This window comes from Triticum dicoccoides, chromosome 2B (genome assembly GCF_002162155.2).
Source record: "Triticum dicoccoides isolate Atlit2015 ecotype Zavitan chromosome 2B, WEW_v2.0, whole genome shotgun sequence".
NCBI lineage: Eukaryota > Viridiplantae > Streptophyta > Magnoliopsida > Poales > Poaceae > Triticum > Triticum dicoccoides.
In genome coordinates, this window is record NC_041383.1 from 362677003 (window position 1) to 362683983 (window position 6981).

General features: G+C 40.9%; 1 long non-coding RNA gene across 7 annotated transcripts; it reads right to left on the reverse strand.

Annotated features, from left to right (window-relative positions):
* Window positions 1–1432: 1432 nt before the first annotated feature.
* On the reverse strand, window positions 1433–6751 carry LOC119363704. Of its 7 annotated transcripts, none has more exons than XR_005174316.1 (5): window positions 6387–6751; window positions 5028–5293; window positions 4322–4495; window positions 3148–4160; window positions 1433–3037 (listed from the first exon to the last, which is right to left on the reverse strand). It is a non-coding gene; the product is annotated as an uncharacterized LOC119363704 (long non-coding RNA). The 7 variants fall into 7 exon arrangements; XR_005174317.1 differs by having other exon boundaries at window positions 4273–4495; XR_005174319.1 differs by having other exon boundaries at window positions 1433–1782; window positions 3016–3037; window positions 3148–4495.
* Window positions 6752–6981: the final 230 nt, after the last annotated feature.

Here is a 6981-nt window from a genome sequence, read left to right on the forward strand (position 1 = left end):
CTAAGGAGGGGCTCGGACGTCGAGGGGGATTAATAGCTAGGGGCGACGTGGAGGTCGGGCATCCTCGGTGGCCATGTGACCGACGCCCCTGGAATTTTACCGTGAGGAGGAAGAAGGAATGTACCATTTCGGTACATTCCTATGTGGGCTGGGCCAAAAGAAGGGGACGACAGGAACTCTCTCTCCCCCCCTGTTGTTCTTCTTATCCATTTATAATACTAGTTGACCCATTGCGCCAAATGGCGCAGAGACCTGTTAAAGCCATGTTGTCAATGAAAATAGTTTCATTTTGAAAGGTCCATGTGTTAAACCATGCTATATTGAAATATATTTATCACCTTGTGAAAACTGAGTTTGGAAAAAGAAAATACTTGTATAACCTAAGGAAGCATTGTCTTAGTTTGAAAGTATGATCATCATGATGAGAAACCTAAGTTAAAAAAATTGTATAAGATGTATAGACCAGTGGACCTGTTGCGCCATGCTAAACCCATGTGCGTGATGAAAAAAATATCCATGATTTAATACCCTTTAATAGGAAAACTGGTGGATTGTTGTCTATAATGAGATGTATATACACATTTTAATTTGATAGCACAGAGTTCCATTTAAAACAAAATATATGTTATAGTTAGTTTAGCTGTAGGCAAGTACATACGATAAAAAGTGGCTCTTGTTGTGTCAATGAGATATATATACACATTTTTCATGTTGAGAATATGTCTATCCTTTTAGTACTCTTTTTGTCCGGGCAAATACGCAAGAAAAGAATTTACATGCTTATGTATAAAAGAAACACATATTTCTACATGTGTTAAAAATTTTGTTAAAGAAATACATATACTGGTGCTAAAATATATATGTATATCTAATAGAATATTCTCCCTCTGTTCTCAAATATAAGTCATTTTTAAAGATTCCAACAAGTGACTATATACGGAGCAAAATAAATGAATCTACATTCTAAAATAAGTCTACATGCATCTATATGTTGTAGTTCATTTGAAATGTCTAAAAAGACTTATATTTAGAAACAGAGAGAGTAGGAACCATTTAAGGAGGCCTTTTTTAAAGGAGTATTTCTATTAACCCATTTGAAACCATGTTTGCGTTGAAAATATTTGCATTGTTCAGTAATTTTATGTTTAAGCAAATGCAAAGACCATGTCAAACCCGAAGTGTTTTGAAAATATTTGACTTTGTAGATGTAGGTTTTAGCAACTACTTCAGGTGATAATTCAAATCCTTTAACATGTAAAATGATGGGTACTTTGTTATCTTATTCAGGTAACATAGGGCCATGTTAGCTGTGAATTCTTCTCCACCACTGTGTCGTCTTCCTTGGTAGACATAGGTGTAAACTAAGGTGGTTGTGAAACAGAAGTTATTCTTAAAACAAAAGGTGGTGCTGCATAAAGAAAGTCAGCAAGAATGATGAACACACAGTACAAAGGGTTGCACCACTCCAGAATCTATCTGAATCCATTACATTTCCCAGAAGCTACAACCTAATCATCCTAACAACTTCATCTGAGTTGAAACCAATCAAACATTCTAAGAACTTTTCAGCAAATCACAAAGACAAAAAATGATAGTGAGTCACATGGCCTGTATACACATGCTTTTCAAAAGAATTCCTGGAACACCTCTTCTCACATGATTTCGCAATGGTAAATCCCAGGAGTCTTCAACCAAAATTGTTAGATAATACAGCCGTCCCCGATGACCGCATATGTCAACACATGTATATAGTTAGATAATGAAGAGGTTGGCAAATGATAGCTGAAAAAGGAAAAGGGCATAACCAAATGAATTACTCACTAACCAGACAAAACAAATAGTAGTATGTAACACCAGTACATAGAGTAATGGAAAATTAATTTGGCACACTGTTCGACAAAACAAATGGCAGTCTATAACACCAGTACGTAGAGCAACAGAACATCAATTTGTAGCAAGGTTGGATGATGCATGAACAAAGAGAACATGGCAATACTACATGTCCATGCATAGACTAGGTAGATCGCCCAAACAAGGGGAGCATCAGAATAATACATAGGTACCTGAAGATATACTTGCAAACGAAGATCATCGGTCCTCTCCAGCAATGAAACTCACAACCAACTAAAATACCATTCCTTTGTACAGAGGAAATGGCTACATATACATCTCTGAAGGTTGTATGTAAGAGCACCATTCCCCGCATCTACTATATTTGAAGCAAAGTAAAGCGGTCTCACTCACAATAGGCATACCGGAGTTCATGCCTACACATTCTCTCTGTACATACTTTAATTTCATTTTCAGATGTTTGGGTTAAGGTCACTTTAAATCTATAACCAAAACAATATGGCAAACAAAGTATGCCACTGATGATTTATTTCCTATAAGAAATGGAAAATAACAAGAATTCAAGACACATAATTATATCTGAACTTAACAATGAACCTAATCAATAGAAGTTTGTACTGTTGATTGAACTTTATCTCTCCAGTGTACCTAAGGACAGGCTTATAAAAAAAGTGAATTTCATGATCTGATAGATAATCTGAGCACACTTTGAACTTAGTAATGAACACTACCTGAGCACAACGCAAAGAAAAAACAGATGAAAATCACTTTGCAAGTCCAGAGAGAAAAAGAAAAGCATTAGGAACTGTGAAATGAGGTCTAGCTGAAAACTGCATACAGTTCAATGAATAGGAACTGTAAAAAAAGCTAACTAATGCAAGATGTCCTTTGTCCTCTAGAAACAAAAATGGGGAAGGTTTTGAGATATATTTTGTAGCACGAAAAAAACAATATTATCCATTATTATTTGAACATGCACATACCACTGCTCTAGTTTACTTTATTAAAACCAAAGCAATACAAGGTGCTATCTAAACTACCACAATCAATATCCATTGCATCGAAATTGGAAAGTAAAAAAAGGATAAAACAAGAACAAAGTCATGAACAGAGCATTGAGGAATCAGTAGAACAATTTCATGCAAGAAGAAAGAACTCACCCACCTAGAGTTGCTTGCTATAATCCCTGCAAATCAGAAGAACACCAATAACATATCGAGATGCATAAATAGCGACATCAGGAGGAGATTATTGAGAGAGAGAGAGGGAGCGGTCAGGAGCGGAGGGGAAGCTCACCTTGGCATCAACCATTGCTTGATGCTCGTGCCGCTCCTCAAAATCCGCATGTGGTTACCTGTCCATGCCGCCGCACACATGCTGCTATGCGGAGACACCTTGTGTCGGTGCAGATCCTGGACACCTCCTTTTGCCGCCGATGTGCTCGTTGCTTCCCTCTAGCACGAACGTGATCCTCCCGTACGGCGCGCGGGCCACCATGGCTGAGCTCTCATACGCGTCGCCGTTGCTTGCTCCGTCGGTGGCAGGGTTCCTCCTGTACGGAGGGGCTCTGTACTGGCTGGGTTGCTTTGGGCCTCGCAGTGCATGTTGCCGCCGGCGTGCTCCGAGGCATACCTTCTGTGTGTCGGGCAGGCACGTTCCAAGCCGTTATACACGCCATCCTAAAACGCCTACGGGGAGGTCACGCCCATCTTACCGAACTTTGTGCACCGTGCATGTTGCCGTTGCCGCTCACGCCATCTGCTCGTGGTCACCTGTCCCCGCTTTCACACACATGCTGCTATGCGGAGCAAGGTGGATGCAGAGGTGGCAGTGTCCAGGAGTTCCATTTGTTATTTTCTGAACAATTCATATATTTATGTCACCCCAATCTATGCTCCAGCCTCTTTTTATGTCATATATAATCAATTTAAAGGACTAACAGACCTTGTGCCCGGGTGTGGGTGTGTGTGTCAAGTAATTGTAATCCATCTCTTTTTAATGGAATAAACAAAAACTGTGACGACCAAGAACAAGAAATGTCTACTACTTCAGTTACATACTCATATTTCAAGCTTTCAAAGTATATATATTTTTCAGGTCTGGACAGATTCAAGCAATCGAGAGTATATTACCCTTTTGGTTCAAATTAAATGGCCCAATCTTCCATCAGATTTACATGGGGCTTAGAGTTCAGAACAGGCTTACAGTTCGATAGTAATTCGTGAAGACAGAGAAACTGCAACAGGGTACCTTTTCACATGATCAGGACATAAAGGCGTTCCACATTTGACAGCAGACAGGGGGGCCTCCTGCAAACCAGCAAGCAAGACACCTAGGTTCAATCTCTCTATCATAAATGAAAAGCATATAACTACTATATTCCTTATAAATTAAAGATGTTTAGAAATTCAATATATTAACCATCAAAATCAAGGTGCTGGAGGAAACAAGAGGCAAAGAGAGAGGGCACCAAATTAGCTTTTTAGTCCACCCATGTCACGCCTCCCCGTGATTAGCCTTCCTGCTGAGGCATCACTGAGTGGCGATGCCATCGCGGTAGAGCTCTTGGACAAGACAACCCTCCTTAGTTCTTACCATTCTTCTTTAAAGAACCAAGTATATCATCATGATGGCCCGTGAACCCCTGTAAAACGAAATGATAGCAGTTAATGGCATACATATATTTATAAGAAAACATATATATACTATGCATGCCGCAAACTTTGCTCATCTACGAAACAGAATATACTTCATCGTTTATATGGGTTGGCATATTATAGTACTGCACATGTAGCAAAAATACCAAGCAACCAAGAACCTCCTGGATCAACTACAGAAACAACCAAGATGCACTGACTTTTCAATACAAATGACTAAACATATATAACCGCGGATGCGAAAAAAACTTTACTCCCATGCATTGCAAAAGTGACCTCATTATGAATCTATTTTTAGATGAGTACCAAACAAATTTCTAGTGAAGTATCATCACAAAAATGGTAATGGTAACTGGAAAGGACAAAGGCTACACAATTGTTATCTATGAAAAACTGGAGTAACTAAATTTCAAAGACCAATGGTGGTGCAAGTGGCATATTATGCCATTTTGAGCAAAAACCATGGAAGGTAAAATGCAGCACAAAGGAATGGAATTTATTCAATCACTCTGAGAAGACCTGGCTGGTAGTAATGAAAAGTGTGTATTGGCGGCCATAGACAATGAGATCATTCAGACTGCGAGCTTCCAGTCGACCACCATATGAACCAAACATAACAGCAAGCTTCCAGCCAGTCACCGTATGAACCGAAGACCAGTGATCATCCAGCGGACGACCATATGAATTAAAGATATCAACTATATAAACAGTACACTTTTCAGTAAAGCTTGAGATCGTTGTAGTAAAGGGTGTAGCTAGAATCTGGATCATAGATTCATGTGTACCTGCAGAAAATAGGAAAGGGGACATGAAATTATGCTGATAGAAATATAAATTCAATTGTGTGATTACTAATTCAAATTAAAAAGAAACTCATGAGGTGTCACCGGCAGCAGAACCTACACCTCACAAAGTAAAACCTGCCACCAGCGGCAAGGCAGCTAAGCAAAGTAATTGGTAGTTCTAATGAAACTAAAGATCTTAAGCCTGGAGTGCCCTTCAAACTGAACCAAAACAACTGAATCATCGCTAACAAATTTTCCTTACATACATGCATACCTAACTAATGCACATGTGCTAACAAAAGAACATAAGAAAACATCAATGAATAACTATTCAGAAGTCAACATGGCTGAGAACCCAGGGATCTAAATAAGACGTGTGCAGATCCCATTTTTATGCCTAGGTAGGCAATTATACCAAAAAACAAAATGAGATGGGTATGGCTAAAAGCATAAGAGCATACTGCAGATTCGTGTAACAAAATACGAATGCCTAGGTAAGCAATTCAACCAAAAACAACTGAAGAAAAATTAAGAATCATAAACTATACACTTCATTTCTCTTGCAAATTAAGCCATCAAACTAATACTAAATAGACCTTGACCTCTATATTTTTTTTGGATCCAGCTATACAGGATTAAAATGTAGAGATGCTAAATGTTACAGGAAACTGAACCACTACCATCCGCGTGTGGCGGTAGGCAACAGAGAGAGAGATGGATTGAGCGAAGCTTAGTCTTAAAATTTGATATCCATGTAACTAAATCTTGCCAATTTCTTAGTATGAACCGAATGGTATTTTCCTTGAAAATTTACATTCTGATCACTATTTCAGAGGAAGCAAAACATCATATCAGAGATTCAGAGAGGCATCTCAATCAACTTCTACACTGCATTGAGAGTTGAGACAACATGAAAAGCTGCAAAAAAGAACCTTCCATCAATAATTCTTCAATACTGAAGGGAACAACCCTTCAACAAGAAACAAGTCATATTCAGACTAACTGAAGAGGGATAACCATTGTGCAACAAAAAACTTGCCCCGTTCTAGGTATGCTCAGCTATGGAGGGTGTGACACTGCTCCCGGTGCTCACCTCGTGCTCGTCCTGCTGGGCAGAAGAGGCGGCATGACCGGCGAACCTCCCATTAAGCCGAGGAGGGAAGGGGTGATGAGGAGGGCAGGGAGGTGCGGGCTCGTTCACCAGATACGCCGCCGCCGCCGCCCACACGCTGAGGCCGCCGTCCGTTCCACCACCGCATGAGCCGCCTATGGTGGGGCCATGGTGAGGAGGGAGCCGCCTATGGTGGGGCCATGGTGAGGAGGGAGCCGCCTATGGGTGCCGTGGTGAGGAGGGAGAGAGTGCGGCCGCGAGGAGGAGCAGGAAGGGAGTGGTAGCGAGGAGGAGGAGTGAGGGCATGGCGGCTGTGGATTGAGGCTAGGGCTGCAGTTGTACCCAATGGGCTCTCCCTGAGGAACAACCAATCGCACCCTATAGCTCCGCACCCAGCCAACGCACAGTGGACCCATCGATGAACTGGCCCACTGGTCATACACACGTGAAAAACGAAACGAGGTAAAACATTCAGTCAATATCTAACGGCTCGGGGAAGAAGAGGTGGGAAATGCAGCATGATCGGACGGCCAGGAACAGCCTAATCGAGAGAGCTCTATGGAGGCAAGTTGGCTAG